The sequence below is a fragment of the Armigeres subalbatus genome, chromosome 2 (assembly GCF_024139115.2).
Source record: "Armigeres subalbatus isolate Guangzhou_Male chromosome 2, GZ_Asu_2, whole genome shotgun sequence".
Classification (NCBI taxonomy): domain Eukaryota; kingdom Metazoa; phylum Arthropoda; class Insecta; order Diptera; family Culicidae; genus Armigeres; species Armigeres subalbatus.
The window spans coordinates 106,304,302-106,326,840 of record NC_085140.1 but is presented as its reverse complement, the minus strand read 5'-3'; the positions used below and the strand labels follow the sequence as shown (position 1 = coordinate 106,326,840).

At 41.8% G+C, this 22,539-nt stretch overlaps 2 protein-coding genes and 1 long non-coding RNA gene across 4 annotated transcripts in view; 1 reads left to right on the top strand and 2 right to left on the bottom strand.

Annotated features, from left to right (window-relative positions):
- The window catches only part of LOC134210600 (zinc finger protein 431-like), a 93,124-nt gene that overhangs the window by 25,667 nt on the left and 44,918 nt on the right, over positions 1–22,539 (bottom strand). The window lies entirely within an intron of this gene.
- The window catches only part of LOC134210599 (neogenin), a 565,173-nt gene that overhangs the window by 527,791 nt on the left and 14,843 nt on the right, over positions 1–22,539 (bottom strand). The window lies entirely within an intron of this gene.
- Positions 12,299–13,641, top strand: LOC134214879 (uncharacterized). Its single transcript, XR_009979958.1, has 3 exons — positions 12,299–12,530; positions 12,591–12,982; positions 13,043–13,641. It is a non-coding gene; the product is annotated as an uncharacterized LOC134214879 (long non-coding RNA).

The following is a 22,539-nucleotide window of genomic DNA, read 5'->3' as shown; positions in this document are numbered from 1 at the left end:
GTCACATATGTACCCTCAGCCGATTTGCTCGCAAGAAGTTGCATTCGATGCAGAATCCGGTCCCATTGTTTTCTGTTGAAAATTGGCCGGATCGGACTATAGGCTCAGAAGTTATGGTCAAAATACTTTTTTTTCACCAAAAGTGCGTAGATATTACTCACTCGAAAGAAACGAGAAAGGCACCATCACCGCTATAGGTGGATTAATCTGGGTTTTTTTTTTCAGCATTGCCACTTCCACCCCCCGCCTTCGAGCTGCTGTGTCCGCTCGGCTGCATCAAATTTTGTCGAACCGCTCTTTGCAGAATCCCAATCAAAGTGGCTGTCGCGCGCCGGAGAGCAGCTTCCTTGTATTCAATAAATTAAGCCCGTTAGCCCCGCCCCTTTGTGATCTGGTGTGGGTGTAAAAATAATATGCACTCATGCACGATTAATGAAGTGGCGCCATCGCTCGTCGTGGAGTTTCTCGAGGTCCACAAATATCAGTACTACACTCATGACCACCCCGGCATGAAGCCGCTAAAGGCTTTGCTGCGAGGACTCCACCACATGAAGGAACAGGAGCTAAAAGCTGAGCTCGAAAGTTGCGGATTGAAACCGGTGGCCGTGCACAAGATCGCTCGTCACGATAAGACGAGGAGATATCGCGACCAGCTTTACCTGGTCCACCTGGAGCACGGCTCCACCACGTGGAAGGACCTAAAGCTGGTTGGCGTTATAAATTACACCGTCGTTGACTGGGAGCGATATCGGCCAGTGCAGCGCGACGTCACGCAGTGCACCAACTGCTTCAATTTCGGGCACGGCACCAGGAACTGCCACATGAAGCCGCGCTGCAACAAATGTGGCGAGCTCCATCCGACCGATGAGTGCGACAAGATGGAGGTTGCTGATCCAAAATGCGCCAACTGTGGCGACAAGCATCGGGCTACAACCAAGGACTGTCCAAAGCGGGCGGCGTTTTTGGAAATCAGGAAGAAGGCCTCCACCAGGTCCCTGCCGAAAAAGAACCGAGTTCCTGCTCTCAACGAGGTGAACTTTCCGGCCATCCCGGCTCCCCGGCGAGTGATACCAATTCTTCCACCTTTGCAGCCACACAAACGGCTGGCGGCTGCTGCAGCATCAGTTCAAGCTCCAACACCATCCACCAGCGAATGGCCCCCGCTTCCTCCCCCTGGATTCCGTCGTCAGGATGATGAGCCCCTTCCGGCCGAGGGCGACCCACCGCTCTACACATCGGAGCAGCTAGTTCCGATTTTCACCCAACTGGCAACGCGACTACGCAGTTGCAAAACTCGCTTCGACCAGATCTTCACCCTGGGCATGTTCGTCATTGAAAATGGCTGCTAGGGTGGGTCTGGTCAATTGGAACGCTTGCTCACTAAAGAGCAAAATCATCGAGCTCAGCGATTTCCTTCAGGAGAAGGAGATTGATGCGGCTTTCATCACCGAAACCCACCTGAAGCCCGAGGTAAGTGCAACAATTCCGGGTTTTAGGCTGGTGAGGTTCGATCGAACAAGCTCCAGAGGGGGAGGAGTGGCAATCGCCTTGCGAAGCAACATCGCCTGCCGCCTGCTGCCGGACTTCAAGCTCAAACTCATCGTAGCCGTTGGAGTGGAAGTCATCACTTCCGTCGGAGTCGTCACTCTCATCGTGGCTTACTGTCCCACACAAGCCAAAGTCGAAGATGGCACGTCGGCCGAGCTACGAAGGGATATAGTCAAGCTCACTCGGCGGCAGGGGCAGTTTATCATCGCCGGAGACCTGAACGCAAAGCACAAATCGTGGGGAAACACCGTCTCCAACCGGAACGGAGTCGTCTGGTCCAACGACGAACTAGTGGGCCACTACACCATCCTGAGCCCTGACAGCCCTACCCGGTTGACTCGGTCCGGGGCCCATGCTACGCTCGACATCTACATCACGAACATGCACAATCACGTCTCCCAGCCGGTCGTCTTCCAAGAGCTTAGCTCGGACCACTATCCGGTGGTGGCGGAAGTGGGCTCCTCGATGAATCGGCACGAGCTAACAAGGCGGAACTACCATCGAGTGAACTGGCAGCGGTTCCAGCAGTGCGTCGACAACACCATCGATTACGAGGTGCGTCCGGAGACGCCGGAAAGTATCGACCGCCAGCTGTGCGCCATCGAAGAGGCAATCTCGGTGGCCAGAGAGCAGCATGTCCCGACGGCTCGGCAGGTAAGCAACTCCTTAAACATCGATACACTCACCAAAGATTTGATTCGATTGCGGAATGTCACTCGCAGGCAGTTTCAGCGTACTGGACTGCCTGAGCTTAAGGCACGCTGCAATCGAATCACAAAAATTATCAAGGCCAGAATGGTGGTCCACAAAAACAACGATTTCTCGAATAAGATTCGCACTCTCCCACATTATGCAAAGCCGTTCTGGAAAATGACCAAAATACTAAAACCCAAGCCTCGGCCCATTCCACCTTTGATCCCACTAGACAATAATGGCTCTAAGGAACGCTTGATAACTCCTGCAGAGAAGGTCGCTGAAATAGGTCGTCACTTCGTCAGCTCACACAATCTTGGGCAGAACATCGTCAGTCCACACGAAGCAGCCGTCAACGAGCATGCTAAAAACATTCATTTGATTCCCAACGACTTCTCGGAGGAGTTGGAGATCTCCGCTGACGAATTGACGGCCTATATCAAATCGTCGAAGAACATGAAGGCCCCAGGCTTCGACAGCATCCTGAATCTAGAGCTCAAGCACATGAGTGCTCCGTTCTTTAAGCACCTCTCGCTGATCTTTAATCAGTGTCTCCTGCTCAGCTACTTCCCATCGTCCTGGAAGTCAGCGAAAGTCATCCCCATCCGGAAGCCTGGGAAGGATCCTTTTTCCCCCAAAAGTTATCGACCCATCAGCCTTCTCTCAGGGTTATCCAAGCTATTCGAAAAAGCTATTCATCACCGCTTACTTGAGTCTGCCGAAAATATCAACATCTTGCTCGAGGAACAGTTTGGTTTCCGACGCGGTCGGTCAACTGTAAACCAATTGACTCGAGTTAACAACGTCCTCAGACGGAACAAGTTTGTCTCGAAAACATCCGCCATGGCCTTACTTCGATGTCGAGAAGGCATTTGACAATGTATGGCATGATGGCCTGGTGTACAAACTACAACGCTACAATCTTCCCAGCTACCTGGTGAAAATCATCAAAAATTTCCTGTCGGTATAAACATTCCGGGTCTCAATCAGCGGAGCGAGTTCCAATGCGCACAACATCGTCGCAGGCATCCCCAGGGCAGTATCCTCGGGCCCCTGCTTTTCAATCTGTTCACCTCCGACATGCCAGAACCTCCAGAAGGCGGCATTCTGTCTCTGTTCGCAGATGACACCTCCATCGTCTACAATGGTGGAGTGATCAGAGCGCCAGTGGCAGAACGCCAACGAGGCCTCCAAAGGCCCTGATAGAGTACCTCACCATCTGGAAGACCTGGATCAACGCGGCGAAGACCCAGGTCATCATTTTCCCCCACTCCAAATCCCCTAAACTTGTTCCGCCTGGCGACTGTAAAATCATCCTCAATGGCACGACTGTGGAATGGGCCAATGAGGCCGACTACCTTGGCTTGACCCTCGACAGCAAGCTTATTTTCAGGCAACAGGTTGACAAAACGGTGACAAAGTGTAACGTCTTGTTGAAACTACTGTACCCTTTGATCAACCGCCGGTCATCATTGTCCCTGAAAAATAAGCTTGCTGTCTACAAGCAAATCATCCTCCCTGTGATCGAATATGGCATGCCGGTCTGGGAGAGCTGCGCTAAAACCCACCACCTCAAACTTCAACGGGTCCAAAACAAATTCCTGAGGATGATCCTCAACACCCCTCCTAGGACAAGAACATCCGAGGTCCACCGTCTGGCCGGAATAAAAACCTTACATGAACGCTTTGGTGAGTGTAAAGAAAAGTTTAGGGTCCGTTGCTTGCATTCGGATCAGGCTCCAATTAGGGCACTAGTTCCAATCTAGGTTATCAAATTTTTATTGTAAATATTAGTGTAAATAGTTAGTTAGGTTATCAAATTTTAAAATTAACTAATGCCTCCTCAAGGCTAACATGTAAAAATTGAACACAAAACAATTACCCTTACAAAACAAACAAGAAAAAACAAATGAAGATGAACGGCCAGGTGGCCAAACACTTAAACTGATACACTATTGTATGAACACAAAAAGAAAATGAAAATAAATTAAATTTAAGTGAAAATGAAGTGGCGGGCCTAATAGAATTACTTCATTAGACATAAGAAAGCTGCTTTCCGGCGCGCACGAGCCATTTTGATCGGGATTCCGCAGAAAACGGACCGTTCGGAGAATGACAAATTCAAAGAATCCTATGAAATTTTCTCGCAAGATTCTGAATTTGGTTGTTGAGCTGTTAATTATTTAAGATGCGTATTGTTGCTAAGAATAACAACAGAAATTTGACTCAAGACAAAGTTTCTTCATATTACAAAACATTATCTCTTGGCATTTGTCTGTCCGAGCGAAGTTCGCCGATGGGTGGTTGCTGTAGATAGTTTCCACTGAGATGGCGTCTTCATGGATTTTATACAAAAGAAGTTTGATCCGACTATTCGAAATGAACTTTCTTCAAAGTGCAAAACTCAATCGTAACGAGCGAATTTGATAGCGCGTCGGAGGGAGATGATGCAATAAATTTGGAATCACTAACAGTAACCGAACCACCACGCCAATCCCAATGCTACCGAAACAGTCCATTTTCGCTTAACACTTTCTTTCCATAAAATGCTGGTCCTGAGAAGAACCAATTTTCTTTTCATAATCCAATAACTAACTGCATCCAAACGCTTGTCGGCACCTTGCGTTGAAATTGTTCGACCGCCACTCGATGATTTAGCCTCCACAATTTTTAAGACATTTTCAGCCACTGCTACCCACGCCACGCTGTGTCCGCTTCGCTGCATCAATTTTCGTCGAACCGCTCTTTGCGGAATCCCGATTTTCTTGTATTCAAGAAACTAAGCTCGTTAGCCCCGCCCCTTTGTGATCAGATATGGGTGTAAATATTATGTGCACTTATAACGATTAATGAAGGGGCGATGCTAATGGAATATAGAATTTATTAGATATAAGAAAGCCGCTTTCCGGCGCGCACGAGCCATTTTTTTCGGGATTCCACAGACAACAAGCCGTTCGGGGAATGATATTTGCCACGGCCTTGCAAGTGGGAGAAAAGGCAACAACAAAAATGAATAAAAGGTTTTAAAAAATTAGGTTTTACGTAAAACAAATCAAAACTAGGGACGTTACATTTTCTAGCGAAGAGTCCTAGTTGGAAATCGCATACACTACATAAGAAATAATAAGAAGAGCTCTTGTTAATAAACAGAAAAACATATAATTTGTTGGTGCCACTACCTTATAAATGGTTAAACCGCTCTTTGCGGAATCCCGATCAAAATGGCTTGCGCGCCGGAAAGCAGCTTTCTTGTATCCAATAAATTAAGCCCGTAAATTGAATGGATGAAATCAGAAATAGTCCATTTTCGCAATTAAACCTTTCTTTTCAGAAAATGCTGGTCATGAAAAGAACCAATTTTCTTTCCCCAATGCGCCTTTCCAACAACTAACTGACACCACAATTTGTAATAAATCTTCAGCATCGCCACTGGCGGCTTAGGGTTGGGTTGCAGTCAACCCTTTCTTCATATAAAATGTTGGTTCGTTGAGGTTGAATGATCTGCAGCAACACATCGAGGACCACAACCAATGCGATGGATGGATTTCCATTGAAAATGTTACCAACACGTGATGATGTGTCCGCACCGCTACGAACGCTTTGATGCTTCCGCTCTGCGTGAAATCTTGCTCAAACTAAGGATTGGATCCAAACCCGCTAGTTGCTTGATTTTGATGTCTGTGCTAGTGATGCATGTACGTGATTGGTTGGTTTACCTATTTCTAAACTTTATCAATTATCAATAAAAATAGTTAAAAATCATTATTTTCATACAAATACAAAGAAGCGTTGACTCATCCTTGATCGAATGGTCCAAAAAAAATTGAAAATCCATCGAGAAACGGCTGAGATATTAAAGTTTAAAGTCTATCATAATTTCGTTCGGTCACCGATTTTCGCAATCGTAAAGTGTACCCCAATATAGAAAAGACAGACGTAGTCTTACGTCAAAAAAATGTTACGCTCACACAACCAAAAATAAGGAGAATAAACAATCCACACCACTTGACAAGAGATTACATGCCACGCTAATTGGATAACTTCAACGTAGTCCGCTGCTATGCTAATCTCCTCACCGTCTACAGCTACGTTACGCTTCAAATCTTCATGGAAAACAGTAAAACACAACTAACTAGTCTCGGATTAGGGCTGGTATCGTCTTCGATCCTATCCATGCTGGCTCATTTCCCTGTACCGGTTAGGCTGCCAAACGGAAGCCTATATCTTACTTATGTGTACGTCAATTTCACCCGACTATATAGAGACACTATCTTGCCACAGAGGTCCCGCTACACGTGCTTCCCACATAGCAGCACATCGTCGTCCCTCGTTCATTAGATGTTGTTGTTTTACTCGGGTTGAGCCAAGCTTATCCCCAGCATTAGGCGCATACCCGGGCCATACCGACCCGAGGAGGACCCGATTGATTGGCTGTGGTTTGCCGCCGGTTGCCCAGATCCCAGTTTAACCATTATGGAGGCAAATGGAGGTTAATCTTGGAGCAGCCTCCGGGGATCGATACCGAGCTGTTGCTGCTGTTGTTGTTGTGGTCCACGTTCCCGTTCTCGTGTGATCTGGATTCTCCTGATCGGATTACTAATTAGGGCAGCATCGGGAGCATCCAACCAACCGACATCATAACCCTATCACTCGGCTCGGCAGCCTCTGGAACCATATCATCGGGCTCAATCAGAAAGCTGATTCTAACCTAACGAGCAGAACCGAGTTTATGTGGTGGTGGTGGCGGTGGATGCGCTTCCTTCCTCTGATTGCACTCAGAAAATCACAGCTGGCGATTATTGCGTCACATTGAGGTTTGCTCTCGAGCGTGCATCGTTTGGCACAACTGTGATAACCGCATCGTAAATAACGCTTCAACGATGATGCATGAGCGGATGAGCGATATGTAATGGTAATAACTAATGTGAGTCAATAAGTTTGGTTTCCTCTTTTCCTTCATGGCTTGTTTGCACTAGAACTCAACCTTTCAAATAATTGTTTCTCCTAAGTACATCTGCACTATAATTAATTAACAGCGTCAAATCCTTGTCATTACACTTTTTTCTTGATATAAAAATCAACATTTCAAGTATTACTTGTTGACACCTCTTAACTATGTACGATTGAGCCCAAATCTTGTACTGCAACTTGTTTCTATGAAGCATTTGTTGACGTTGGACCTACGTTAGCAGTTTTGATCCATTCAAATTATGTACTAGCCAATTCACCGCATTAATCAATTAATGCTGTACCAAAAACCCGCTAGTGGCGGTATTATATCTCTTCTGCGAGCCAACCAACTGCGAGCGAGCCATATGCGTACTCTATACACACTTCCCGCCAGTATAACATTTTCAACGGAGTAGTGTGTTGCACTTTGGAGGTGGAACTCCGCACCGATAGATGACGAATCCAAACGTCGTCGTCAAGCGAACAAATGGTAATTAAATCGCAAAATTACCAAGCTAATTGCATTAGATGACCACGTTTGAACCACGGTCCGAGCCCTAATTGAACGAAATTCTACGCACAGGTAAGAACCGCGACCATCTTCGACAGGCCATGCGGAATAAATCAGCCCTCGAAAGGCACCCGTCGCATACTCCTTTTACCCATTTGAAACGACCATCTCCGCATGTTTAGTGAAAGGTTCGTGTCAGCATTCAGTTGGCCATGATTGCGTTTACACTCTGGACGCTGGTGCTGGACCGAAGAAATAAGACGATCCGCAACTCATGCCGATGCTGGTCGACGACCACCTCCCACAAATGGTCATCAAGCGTTCGGTCCAGATTGCGTAAAAGGAAATTTCAGGAATCGATACAAGTTCGACCAACGAAATAAAGCATAACGCATCGGACAGCACCGCGCACCACCTTATTGAATGCCACAGAAACTGAACTGAATTCGTCGTCGCGCCTTTGGTGCGACGGTGCCAGGCTTAGTGCAACGAGAAACTCGTTTCGCGATCGACGAGCCGCGATTGGTTACCTACCTTCGTTAGATGTGTGACTGCGAGAAAGAAGTACGTGCCTCCATATACGTATGCTGCACAGCACATTTGGGTAGTTGTGCAAAAAAATGTCGATCAGTAAGTATGAGCAAATTTGCAGAACCTTATGGTAGAAGAGTGGAGGCAATCACACTGTGCGGAAGGCATAAGGCATTACCGATTCTGGGCACATCTTCGTTGATCAAACCGAGCTTGCAAGTGGTCCCACAGAGCCCCCAGCGGCGTTGATGCTCTGAAGAGGGATCTCCAGCCCAGAGAGCAACATGAGTTACGAAACAAAATGAGTACGCTCGGAATTGATATTTGAATAGGTTTTTATCAACAAACTAATTTAGTATGGAAAATTCAAACTAAAAAATAGAAGATTTGAAATTTTTATTTTGTTTCATTTCAGAAGTAAAAGCTCAATATGAACATTTCAGCTCTAGTCTGAATAACAACTACCTATGCATTAGAATTTCCACAATCATTTTTTGGCGTAAACTACGTCTAAGAGTAAGACTCGGATACAGGGTGCAAAACAAAAATTTCCAAATTCGAAACCGTCATAAAATTAGGCTAGATTTCCAACGCTAATAGCTCTTTTATCTTTTGGTAAATTCGTAGGCGTAAATAGGTGGGAGCTAGGGGACCTTAGCCCTCCCCAGAAAAAAATAGCCCCCCTAGGATTTGAAAAGTTAGTTGGCAGTGATATCTTTTTTCAACATATAGCATAATGAATTACTGAAAAAGTTTGAAGACTAAAGATTTATTTCCCATATTCACCCTGTCATAATGAAATTGTGTGGAAGACAAATGAGCTTGTTTTTCATTTCTGAGAAAGATTTCTGTGTGGCAGTAAAATTGCATTTGGTGTTAATTATGAAAAGGCAATATCTATTGCAAATTTTGCGCCGTGTTCGACTCCCATGCTAAAAATATTGTCCCACCAAAATATGTTCCCACCAGTTTCTCCATATATGGATGACGTCTCCACTGCAAGAAAGAGCTGTTTGAGGTGTGAGATAAGGTGCAAGAATGATGTTTTGGATTGTGCTTTCGCTAATTTCTATACCATCGGACGTTTGAGCATTTGTTTTGGTACTTCGACAAATTTGCACGGTAGTCTATTCTTCGGTGAGAAAAGCAATAAATGATATGATATGATCAACAACCGAGAGCCTCCAAAATATCAATCAAAGCAATCGTGGTCAACCATCACGGACTGTAGTGACAGTTTATCAGCAGACTTCTGCTTGCCTAACAGCATGATAATCTCTGCAATTCCCATCAGCATTCGAGAAGGATTCTCATCAGAATCCAAACATAATTTTCATCAGAATCCAAGAAAAATTCTCATTGGAATCTCTAAAGAATTCCTTTCAGAATCATCGAAGTATTTCAACCGGAATCCAGAAGAATTCACACTGGATTCCTTTCAGTATCGTTGAGAGATACCATTGAGAATCTGTGGAGGATACCCTTCATAATCGATAGAGGATTTGCTTCAAAATATCTCGTTGATTTGCTTGTTGAAGTCGTTTGTAGATTTGCTTCGGAATTCCTAGACGATTTGTTTCAGAATACGTCAACGATTTACTTCGGAATCCCTTGAATATTTAATTCAGAGTCTCTCGACGTTTTGCCTCGGAATCCCTCAATGATTTGGTTCGGAATCCTCCGACGATCGGAATCCCTCTGACGATTCGCTTCGGAATACATCGACGGTTTACTTCGGAATTCCTCGAAGATTTAGTTCGGACTTCATCGACGATTTACTTCGGAATCCCTCGACAGATTGCTTCGGAATTCTTCGACGATTTGCTTCTACATCTCTGGAACAGTGCCTACGAAATTCCTGGAACATTCACGTTGGAATTCCTGAAAAATTTCCGACGGAATCTCTGGAACATAACCGTCGGAAGTCCTGGATGATTCCATTCGGAAGCTCTTGAAGATTCTAATTGGAATCCCTGAAATATTTCCTTCCGATTCTCTGGAATATTCCCATCGGAATCCCTGGAACATTTCCGTTCAAATTCCTACAATATTACCGTCGGAATTCCTGGAAGATGGAGGATATCTAAAAGATTCTCATTGAAATCCCTGGGTCATTCCCGTCGGAATCTCTGGAACATTCCGGTAGGAATCCCTGATGGATTGCCTTCAAAGTCACTTCGGTCACACTTAATATAAATCGCCGAATTCGGTAAAATTTCACCGAAATCTCAACAGCAGAACTGTTCGGTAAATAATTTTACTGTCGGTGATTTTGGCAGTTAAACAATAGAAAAAATGAAAAAACCCAAATTAATCCACCTAGCGGTGCCTTTCTCGATTAAATCAATTATATACTGAAGGTGGTAACTTCGTTTTTTTCCAATTCCTATCTACCAAAAATGTTGGCAATTTTGTTTTTCTGTAGAACAAGCATAATACATTATGTTATAATCAAGTTATGACGATCGTGAAATTTTCTTTCATCCATTTTCAACAGAGAATTTATAACAAAATTATTTCAAGTATCGTTATTTGTAACAAATATTGATATAATTGTTATGACTAACTGGGCGGGTTGGTATGTAATGTATATAACATCATGGGTCTCCAAGCCTTCTATAAAAGGTTCGATTTCGGAGTGAAATGTACACGAACATTTTGAAAATTAAGCCAATAATCCTCAAGGCCGACTTAAATATGACGTCAAATACATTTAAGATTATTCAACCAACGACACCTCCACCCCTTCTCGCCAAGGCCCCGATGCCATTTTTGAACCTAAATTGATTCCTAAATATAAATAGAAGACAAACAAAACCGCATACATAATATAATATGGAAATAAGGAGATGTGGTCGGGGTTGAGCCAAATCGCACCAAGCACCAAGGAAAAGTTACGCAATTTTCTGTACAAACTTTCGTTCATGCATCATTTAATTGATTGCAAATCGTAACGGATATCCCTCAACCCCTCAACTGAGGATATCCTACAACAAATATACGCATGAATTGGTTTTAAATGATTTCAGTTGTTTGTGTACGAGCCAAATATTACAAGTAAGTCAAAAAACCACTTGGAGCGGTTTGGCAGAACCCCGACCATGTATAAAACGAAAACTAGGGACACGGCAGGTATTTCCGTCCATCGTCATAGGGGCTAAAACCATCGAAAGGAACGTCCTTTAGCTAGAACTCCACTATAGCAGAACGTATCTCCTGAGCTTACGATTTGATACGGATGAGTTTGTCAAAAAAGTTTCTCTTTCATTGGTTTTCGAGACTATGACGAAAAGACGAAAATACCTGCCTGAACCCTATGTTCAAATTTGTCCTTGAAATCACCCAAACTTCACCATAACTCCACACAACCCAAACCAAACAGCATGTTGAAGCATCAAAGAAACCCCTCTTTTCCCCTTCCAATGTATGACACAAAACAAACGCAAACACCACCATGGCCACGAGCGTACGGACCAGCAGTTAATCGTGTCGTTATCGAGTGCAATTTCTGTTGCCAACGATGAAACTTACAACTGTGTTGGTGCGAATGCTCCGATAAAGTATAATGGCAATAATCATTATCGAGTCGGCTCTCTAAAAGCGTTGCGTTGTTCGTCGATTAGTTTTCGTGTTCAACACGTTCCACATTTGAAAAGCTTTGCTCGTTGAGTTAGCGTTATCGATATTGCCGTAGCGAGGATTCTAACCCATCGAGCGAACGTAATTTATATTATAGCATGGTAGCTGCTTAATGCTCGTAGTCCCGATTATATGGGAAAAATGGAAAACTGCCTAAACCATTTTCCTTGTCAGCTGCGAACGCATTAATCAATCTTGATGAAATTAAATAGCATGTAATTAGAAGAATGGCTCTGCGGAATGCAACTTGTTGCGATAAAATCAGTTAAGTCTAAGTACATGAAAATCGTGTGAGTTTTTGAGGTTGAAAAAGTGACCATACAGACACACAAACATACACACACACAGACATCACCTCGATTCATCAAACTGAGTCGAATCATTGACGAATACATAGACCGAGATGTCCAGTACAAAGGCATTGAAATTTCGGGCACCATGTCTTCTTCTTTATTTTGGGAAAAATACCCCTCGTGGGTGAAGAGTTACAATAATTTAGTTGTACATGCGTTGACTTACCCCTCCCGACATTTTGACAGTTTGTTTTGCTTCTCACGTTTGTTTTGCTCGTTTCGCTCATTATGTCTCCTCCGTTAGTTCGCGGAATCGGTTGTAAATATTATTTTGATGGATATTTTATTAGTTTGTACTCTAGCAGGTAAAACTAGTGTGATTTTAAAATTCCTGGGCTAAAAAAGTTTGTGTTAAAAATTTGTAGGCAAAGGCTGAAGAAATCCAGTAAGAAGCTGGCTGTCATGGTCAGGTCGAATGGCGATTTCCCTGAATGTTTTTTGCAACCGAAAAACGCTTCCAAACGGCGCGTAATGCCTCATATTTTCTATCGCATCATCAACAACAAAACCAATGAGCCTTGGTGGAAAATGGATTAACGGACGCATGATAACATCTGCCGCCTTATTTGCTGTTGCATGTAAATGCCGGTTTATGTTTATGCCGGTTTATGCCGGTTGCAAAAAGTCAAGATTCTCCAGGATGCGAAAAAAAGTGGTATTTTACTGATTGTGTCAAGCTGCATCCACCGGTGGCTTGCTCCTCTGACTGCTACAAGGACCCATTCGCATCCCCTTGACTTGACAATCAACTTATAAGGTAATAATTGATATTCTTTGCTTTTTGTTATTTATACTTCTACTCAACTACATTTTTCAGATGTTGAAAACATTACACTCTCGGAGAAACGTAGCACAAAATTCTCATCCGCAACTATACCCCAGAATTTGATCAACCACGTAAGCGTACTACTCACCTCTACATCTGCGAATCGACGGCTCCTAAAATCGGTTGGACATTATTTTTTAAAGCTAGTCCGGAATTTGTGCGTTCACAGATCGGAAGAATTATAACACATTTGGGTGGAGGAAATTGTATAGCAAATTGACCGATCTGTAGATGAACGTAACCAAAAACTCTTGCAAAACCAGAGCAAATGCTGAACTCCCATCTGAAGAATGTCGATATGTAAGCTTGTACAGCCAAAAAATACAGACCAAGTGTTATACGGTAGAAAGTTTTGGACGAAGCCGATATGCTTCTGAATGTTAACTTCCAGCACTTCTGCATTTGATGAAACGCTTCCCATTTCACGGGAATAAATTATATGCAAAACAATATTTAAGAACCCACGGAACCCATCTCATCGAGGTTGCTAGTCTCGTTGCTGATTGTGGTCGGTAGGGCGTGTCGAAAGCCGATTATATGATTTCGAGCGAAGCGGAAAATGAAGCCATTCGGCGAACTTTGGATGAAAATTCTGGACGTAGTGCAGCAGAATCGTGCACAATACACGGTTCGAGGCCGCATCTCTCCATCCTCGAATGCGCCCCAAGCTCGCCAAGTCGCTTTGCATCTGGTCTGCCCACCTCGTTCGCTATGTCAAGGCACGCCGTCTCGTACCTGCCGGATCCGAAGCGAACACCATCTTTGCCGGGTTGCTGGTCGGCATTCTTTCGACATGCCCTGCCCATCGTACCCTCCCGGCTTTAGCTACCTTCTGGATACCGTAGAGCTGGGTGAGCTCGTTATTCATGGTGAGTAAAGTAAATTCAAGTGATAATAGTTTATCATTTTTATCACAATCAAATCGAAGAATAATTCTACGAGAAACCGATGCTTAAACTATGTATACCATTGGTGAGCACAACTGTTGTGTATGACTACCGTAGAGTACGTTTTTCGCTTAATCGGATTCACTGAGCTGCTTAAGCTAAAAACGTACTACTGGTACCTACTGATGATTCTGGGAACCTCGTGAGGACCATTTGGCAGACATAAATGGGCATGTGCGATTGATGAATTCGAGATGCAAAAAGAAAATGACATGCGATGGTAAGAAACAACAAAATCGTTCATGGTAAAGTGTACGGCGGTGATTTCGAAATGCCCGTATTAAATTTTAAACGAATTCTATAATTAAAAACTAATCAATGGATAGCACGATAAAAATGCAAAACTATATTTTGGGTGCACTTTCGTTTTGGAAGAATGTGTTCTAAATGTAGCTTTCCATTTTTCTCGCACTTTACATATATTAGTTTTTAATTAGAATTCGTTTTGAATTTTGTACAGGCATTTTAAAATCACTGCCGTATACTTTGTCATTTTCTTTTTGCCTCTCAAATTCGTCAATTCATTCAAATCCTTTTCCATTTTAAATTTTTTATGGAACTTTATAGGAAACCTCCGAAAGGAATCAATTTGGGATTCCTCAGGAAGTCATTTTGGGATTCCGAAGGGAATCCTTTATGTCTGCCAAATGGTCCTCACGAGGTTCCCAGAATCATCAGTAGGTACCCAAGTAATCAAAAATTCCTTTAAGAGTACGTTTTAGCTTAAGCAGCTCAGTGAATCCGATTAAGCGAAAAACGTACTCTTAAAGGAACTTTGGTAGTCATACACAACAGTTGTGCTCACCAAATTATTCTTCGATTTGATTCCGAAGGGAATCCTTCTGGGATTCCGAAGGAATTCTTCTGGGACCCCTGAAGGAATCCTCCTGGGATTCCGAAGGGAATCCTTCTGGGATTCCGCAGGGAATCCTTCTGGGTTTCCGAAGGGAATCCTTCTGGGTTTCCGAAGGGATGTGTTTGGCGTTCCAACGAGAAAGGAATCTATTTGGAATTCCGAAAGGAATCTATTATGAAGCTGAGTTTCGGGAGAGAATCCTTTGGGATTCCAAGGCAATCGTGATTCCGAAGTGAATTCTTTTGTTATTCTGAAGGAAATCCTTTTGGGATACTGAATGGAATCCTTTAGAATTCCGTCGGAACCCTTTTGGGGTTAAGACAGGATTCATTTTGAGATTTTGACGGGAATCCTTTTGCGATTCCGAAGGAAATCTTTTTGGGATTTCGAAGGAAAGCCTTTTGGGATTCAATAAATAAAATTAATAAATAAACCGAAAATTCCCCTTTGAAAATTAATATTGTTGACAATTTTACATCACATTCAATTACATCGTTTCGATTACATCGTCTTATTTAGTACATCGAAGAAATGACCTCGCTTTTATTTATTACACAGCAAGGCTTTGAGTACGTCGTGCAGTGTAATATTTAACAAGCGATGGATTGAACTGGTTGCAGCGATTTCGATGTAATATTCAACAACTTTTTGCTGTGCAGGCTATATCATACTTTTAATATTGCATTGTGAGTATGATCTAACTGATTTTTTGTATATGCTTGACCAGACAGGCTTCGCATGACCATCAACGAATAATCCTTAGCCACCATCAGCTAAACGGATTCCGCATCTACGAACCTACGAGTCAGAAAATGGACCCTTGGCTAAACGAAGAGTATCAGCCCTGTAGAACTGCGGTAGACATGGTCGCTCCATTTGTAAAGATTGTCAAAAGATGTAACGGAAACCTCATTAAACCAACCATCATACGGCTCGGAGGAATCGATTTGTGCTTAGTAGAGCATCGATAGGAGCAACATAGAACATACAGTTCAAAAAAGGATTTCATGGTACTTGGATATCGAGGCTCATCCGTCAGCTCGATATGCTAATGAAAACTGGTCTCTGTGGTTGAGATAACGTACGAGTACGTGAAAATATTACAAAGATCGAGGTCCTCTACGATTTTCTGATTTAAAATTGGCCTACAGGAGTAATTCGAATGGGAATAAAGGTGTTACAAGAACCAGGAATAGGCTAAAACAAGAACTCTACTACATATTCCGTGCCTAGTTCTAAAAGCACAAATAGTGATTTATGTGAACACGGCAACACCCATATGCAGAAGTCTAAACGCTGTTGGAAACGAACACTGACATCAAAACCATAAAGAGGGAAGGCGTCACGGATCGTCCTGCAGCCCATCTAGTTCCCTACTATAAATATGTCGTCACTCTGAATTCAATCATATACCAATCAGTCAATCTTTGACTAATCAATCAATCAAACAATCATTAACCAATCAATCAAGCAGAGATCAATTATTCCTTTATAGACAAATCAATCAATCATAGATCAATAAATCAATCAGACAATCATAGATTAATCAACAAAAAAATCATAGACCAATCAATTAACCAAACACAGTTCAATCAACTTATCATCGGTCAATCAACCAATCATCGGCCAATCGATCAATTATAGACCAATAAATATAGATTGATTCAATTTGATCAATCAAAATCAAATTGATCAATCAATCAATAATAGACTGACAAATCAATCAATCATAGATCAATTCTAGACCAACATTTGAAAAGGGCGTAACAACCAAAATTTATTCTGATTCTTCGTCTACATACACGCCGTTTCGAATCACTCAGAGACTGAGTGAAATTGTATTGCCGTCTCTTTTATTCTCACGGAAATCTTACTCAATTTTCGTAAAAAGTGGAACTACTCAAATTTTGAGTAGTTCCACTTTTTATGAAAATTGAGTAACTTTTCCGTGGGAAAAAAAAAGAGACGGCAATACAATTTCACTCAGTCTCTGAGTGATTTGAAACGGGTGTGTATAAAGCTATATATGTAGACAAAGAATCAGAAGGAATAAATTTTGGCTGTTACGCCCTTTCCAAATGTTGGTCTAGAATTATTCATAGATCAATTAATCGGCCATAGGCAAATCAATCAATCATAGATCAATTAATTAAATCATAGACAGAACAATCAATCAATAATAGATCGACTAATCAATCAATCATAGACCGACCAATCAATCATAGAACTATCAATCAACCATAGATCAATCAATGAATCATAGACAAATCAATTAATCATAGATCAGGAAATAAATCATGGAGCAATCAATCAATTATAGATCAAATCTAGACCAACATTTGAAAAGGGCGTAACAGCCAAAAAATATTCTTTTTGATTCTTCGTCTACATATATAGCTATATATGTGGACGGAGAATCAGAAGGAATAAATTTTGGCAGTTACGCCCTTTTCAAATGTTGATCTAGAATTAATCAGTCATAGACAAAACAATCAATCATAGATCAATTTATCAGTCAGTCATAGACCAATCAAGCAATCATAGATTATAGATCAACCAACAAATCATAGACCAAACAATATATCAACCAGGGCCGGATTTATGGGGGGGCCGGGGGGGCCGTGGCCCCAGGCCCCCACAAATCTTATGTACCAAAACCAACCTTTTTTGTTCATTTTGGGGCCCCCACATACCGTCGGCCCCGGGGCCCCCCTCCGGCTAAATCCGGTCATCAACCAAAGATCGACCAATAAATCTATCATAGATTAATCAAGCAATCACAAACAAATCAATAAATCAATCATAGACCAATCAATCAATCATTTAGATAGACCATCTTATCAATTAATAGTAGATCAATCAATCAATCATAGAACGACGAATCAATCAATCATAAACCAATATAACAAACATAGACCAACCATTCAATTATGAATCATTAAATCAATCACAGGGCATTCAATCAATCATGGACCGACCTATCATTCAAGCATAGATCAGTCAGCGAATCCTGAACTACTCGAATCGATTTCTCTAAGTAAGTTAACTTAAAATCGTTATTGAAATTTCTTTATTAACAAGAATCAATTATTTTTTTAATACTATTATTTTGTCATTATTGGAAATCATTGTATATTATTGAAAAAAGCAATTATGTTACGTGTTTACTCCATATCACAAATATTTCATTAAACTTTCATAAAACGTGTTCGTACTATCCCATTTAATTCCACCACTTGATTGTAAATACAGATACGTATTTGAAGACAGTAAGGCCGTCTTCAAAATTCTGATCTTTGATTTTGCATATCTAAAAGATTTTATAATCTTAACTAAGTGCAACTAATATTTGAAATTCCTAAATGTCATGTCAAACTATCAAAAAATGCACGCCAGAGCTACAGGAGCGTAGGCACTGAAAATACACCGCAGTGTTTTCACTGGAGTGCATTTCCGGGGCGCGTGCTCTTCTGGCGAGCGTTTTTTAAGTTTGACATGAATATAGCAAATTTAAATATCTCCCCATTAGTGGTACTTACTTAGTTAAGATTATAAAATCATTTATTTTGAGTAAAATCATAGAGCATATTTTTTTCACAGTGTGTAGGACAACACTCTTGTTAAGGTCGAAATACGTATCTGTATTTAAGTAGTGAATTTAAATGGGATAGTACGGGCTTGTCTTATGACAATTGAAGACATTCCGTAATTGAAGCTCAAAATAATTTCTAATATTTCCTTACAATTAACCACAGTTTTCTTCTATTTTATTTGTAACCATTTTTAATGAATCGTCTGCTTTGAGCGTGCTTACAGCGGCACACTAGGAGTTAACTTTCTGAAATCAGTATGGCGAAGGGCATCTAAGGTTCGATTTCTCAAAATTAAGCACTTTCATCAAAAAAATATTTGGTAGGCATGGTAGCGGACACCTTCCTACATAATCGGTAACAAATAGTTTTCATGCAAAGTTTCTTATTTTGAGAAAACGCGCGTTAGATGACTTTCGCCATACAAATTTCTGGCGGTTAACTCATGCTGGCTATTTTACGCATATACTATACTGCCGTTCTACACATAATTGTCCCATGTACATAGGAAATCCCAGCAAACATGGGACAAATATGCGTATGACGGCAGTATAGCGCCTGGAAGTGACAGCGGCGGGTAGAAAATCAGCCACTGCCAATAATTCATTGGTTTGTTCGTTAGCATGAAGCAAGTTTTATTTTTTCCTAAATTACAATTGGATTGCAATACTAAATCAATAGTTATCCTCTGAAAAGAATTGGCAATCCTACACCTACACCTTTGCTTGCAACGCTTCTTCTTCTTCTTATTGGCATTACGTCCCCACACTGGGACAGAGCCGCCTCGCAGCTTAGTGTTCATTAAGCACTTCCACAGTTATTAACTGCGAGGTTTCTAAGCCAGGTTACCATTTTTGCATTCGTATATCATGAGGCTAACACGATGATACTTTTATGCCCAGGGAAGTCGAGACAATTTCCAATCCGAAAATTGCCTAGACCGGCACCGGGAATCGAACCCAGCCACCCTCAGCATGGTCTTGCTTTGTAGCCGCGCGTCTTACCACACGGCTAAGGAGGGCCCTGCAACGCTGAAAATACCCAATCAGCACGCGCATAGCAACATCTTTCCATGTGAGTCAGGTGACCTGACCACGGTTTAATGAAAATGAAAATAAAAAAATTTCGGTTCATCCGACCTCAACTCGAGCAGACCAACTTGGAACGTTTTGGGTCGAGATACAATAAGAATAATTCGTCATCAAAGCCAGCCAAGTTAAAGAACTCGAGTAACCTGAGTAACGGAAACAATATGTTTGACACCATGAAAGCCAAAGACCACATGCTACTTCCATTGATCGGAATAAAGTAAATAATTATTCTCTTCAACTTCAATATGCCAATTAGAATGCCTGAATTTATTCATACGTTAGTCTCATACAATTCTCATAAACCTTCCAATAATGTTCATCGTTGAACCATAGGTTGCCTCTTCCTTATCAAATCCGTTCGACAATTTCGGCCAGCATTGATTTAAGCTTGTATTGTAATTATATAGCATTTGGACTCAAGACACTGATTTCCTTCTAGAATTGCTGCTTGCCATGCATTTTTTCGACTTTTCCGACATCCGATGTTTCAAACTGTCGTCGCCGAAGTATGAACTTTCTTGCTCCGCTTCTGATTATTTCGTTTTTGTGCCTGGAACCCTGTCATACATAGCAAATGTAATTATCGCACTAATAAAAATATATTAAGTATATCTTACCATTTTAATTTGTTTCGACATTATTTCAGATAAGGATTTTCATTTCCAACCGTTGTCAAAGACACTGTTGAGTTGTAGGAATTTGTTGTGGCAACACATTATGGTCGATTCCGAGACCTTTATTCTGTCGTACACGTACTCGATTGTCCCGAGATTCCTTTTTCATCTTGTACGGATCCACTTTTGGCACAGATCAGAAACGTAAAACTCTGCTCACCAACATTGGCTAAGATGGAACCGGATTGAAGATTTTTTATTTTGATTGTCGAAGAAGCACCAAAAGTAAACAAAAATTGATGAATAAGAACTACTGTCAAAATGATGTGACTAAAATTGAGGGGCTTCCCAATGGTCAAGTGACTGTAATAACTGTAATCGGTCACTCCCCAGGGGTACTAAGTGGTGCCCGGAAAATGGCCACCCTCCGTCTATGTATTCGTCAATGGTCGAATGGTATAAGAAACTTTACTATCATATGTTCCTGTAAAAAGTTTGTTTTCAGAGTGAAACGATAGCCTTTCGGTACAACTTTGTTGTACAATTCTGCTGTTGAGATTTCAGTATAATTTACCATACTGTGAAATGAGTTAAGTGTGATGCTTGGAGGATTTCCGTTGAAATCTTTGGAGAATCCCGTCGGAATCTCTGGAACATTCCCGTCGGAATCACTGAAAGAATCACTGAAAGAATCGGAATCCTTGGAGGATTCTTGTCGGAATCCCTAGAGGAATGCTGCATTATTATTATTCTTTTTTTCATTTGAGATAGATGGAATGTTTATGAAATATGCAAAAAAATTCACTGCCTATCGGTGGAAACCTGACTGCAGTCCGTTACATATTGTCTTTTGGGTGTGCGGGACAAGGCCGAACGCTACTACACTTAAACGCAATAAGCCATACTCATTAGCCATACTCTAGCAATATGATTTGCTGTAGCAATCATCGGCTGGTAAATAAACACGTTTCAATACAGTGGGCTACAACAGAGAGCACGTGCTTGAGAAAAGGGGTCCGCGACGTTAGGCATAAGGACGTCCATTATTCCTACCGTACATTAGGCCTATCGTCCGTTATGCGTAACGTACGGTCTATTATGCAACGTACACACCAGTCAAGCAGTTCGACGAACATTGACTCCACCCCCAAGAAAACGCTTCAGTTGCTGCTTTGTTGGAACGTGTGTGAAGTTGTTCGAACAACCATTTGACAGTTGGCGGCTCGGTTGGAAAAATTAAAACGGTTTGATTTTGGTTTGAGTTGTCGGGGTGGAGTCAAGGATCGCCGAACATGTTTGAGCATTTGTAGTGAAGTTGCACAAACCCCCATATATTTTTTGATGGTTGATGCTCAAGTTAGCGCTCCGGTCGTTCGTGTGTGATATTGTTGGTCGAATAAATTGATTGTTCGTGCCGCTGTTAGTTAAAACTTGATGGATGTTGGAACAAACGAGAGGTGGAGTCAATGTTGGTCAAACTGCTTGACCGTGTGTACGTTCCATTACGTATAACGGGGTATACTCGAGAAAAGAGAATATGGATGAGTGTGATTGATCCGTAATTGCCTTAGGTGGTTGGACCGTATTTAAGTGTTCGAGATGAAAATAGAAAGCACCCCTAGGCATCGGGGCTAGGTACGCTAATGTTCTGAGATTTACTCGGAAACTTTTTTCGAGCACATTGAAACTATTGATTATCAACGTTATTGCCGATTTCAAAATTATGAAGAGTTATGTGTAGATTGAAAATTCATATTCTTTACAAACTCAATAAAAATTTCAGAGTCTCGTCACAACCGCTACCTGGTGCGGTTAGTTCCCCAAGTAACACCAAGCATTACAATATTGCACATATATCAATCACAAATCGGCATGCTAAATGCTAATTGCATTAGATCTGTTTTAACGATGTGTTGTTGCATTTATTTATCAACTGTCAGACAACGATACTCTAAATCAGCAGTACGAATGCAGCGATGCATTACTGTTGCTTTATTTCAGCATGCCAAAGCAATGAACCATTAATTCGGTCTTATAATTGCCCTTTTCCACTTTAAGTCAACTTTTAGGGCTGTGTTTTTTACAAGCATATATAGCTTCATGGTTACTTGGGTCTTGCGCTCTACTTGTGTACGTTGATTCGCACAAAACGTAGAACAATAGAACCAGAGCAATGGCCGCGGTCGAAGCAAAAAGTGTAGTGCTTAATGTTCATGAAAAAGTGCTATACAGATGCTTGACATGTTCGTGTAGTTCAAAGCTAATTGCCTATTTCCGGGGGTTAAACCACCCGACTTGGAGATTAATTTACAATGTTGTTAAAACTCATATGTGAATATGTACGTTATGTGGAAGATATTAGCTGTGTTGTTAAATTCAACAATCGCCTT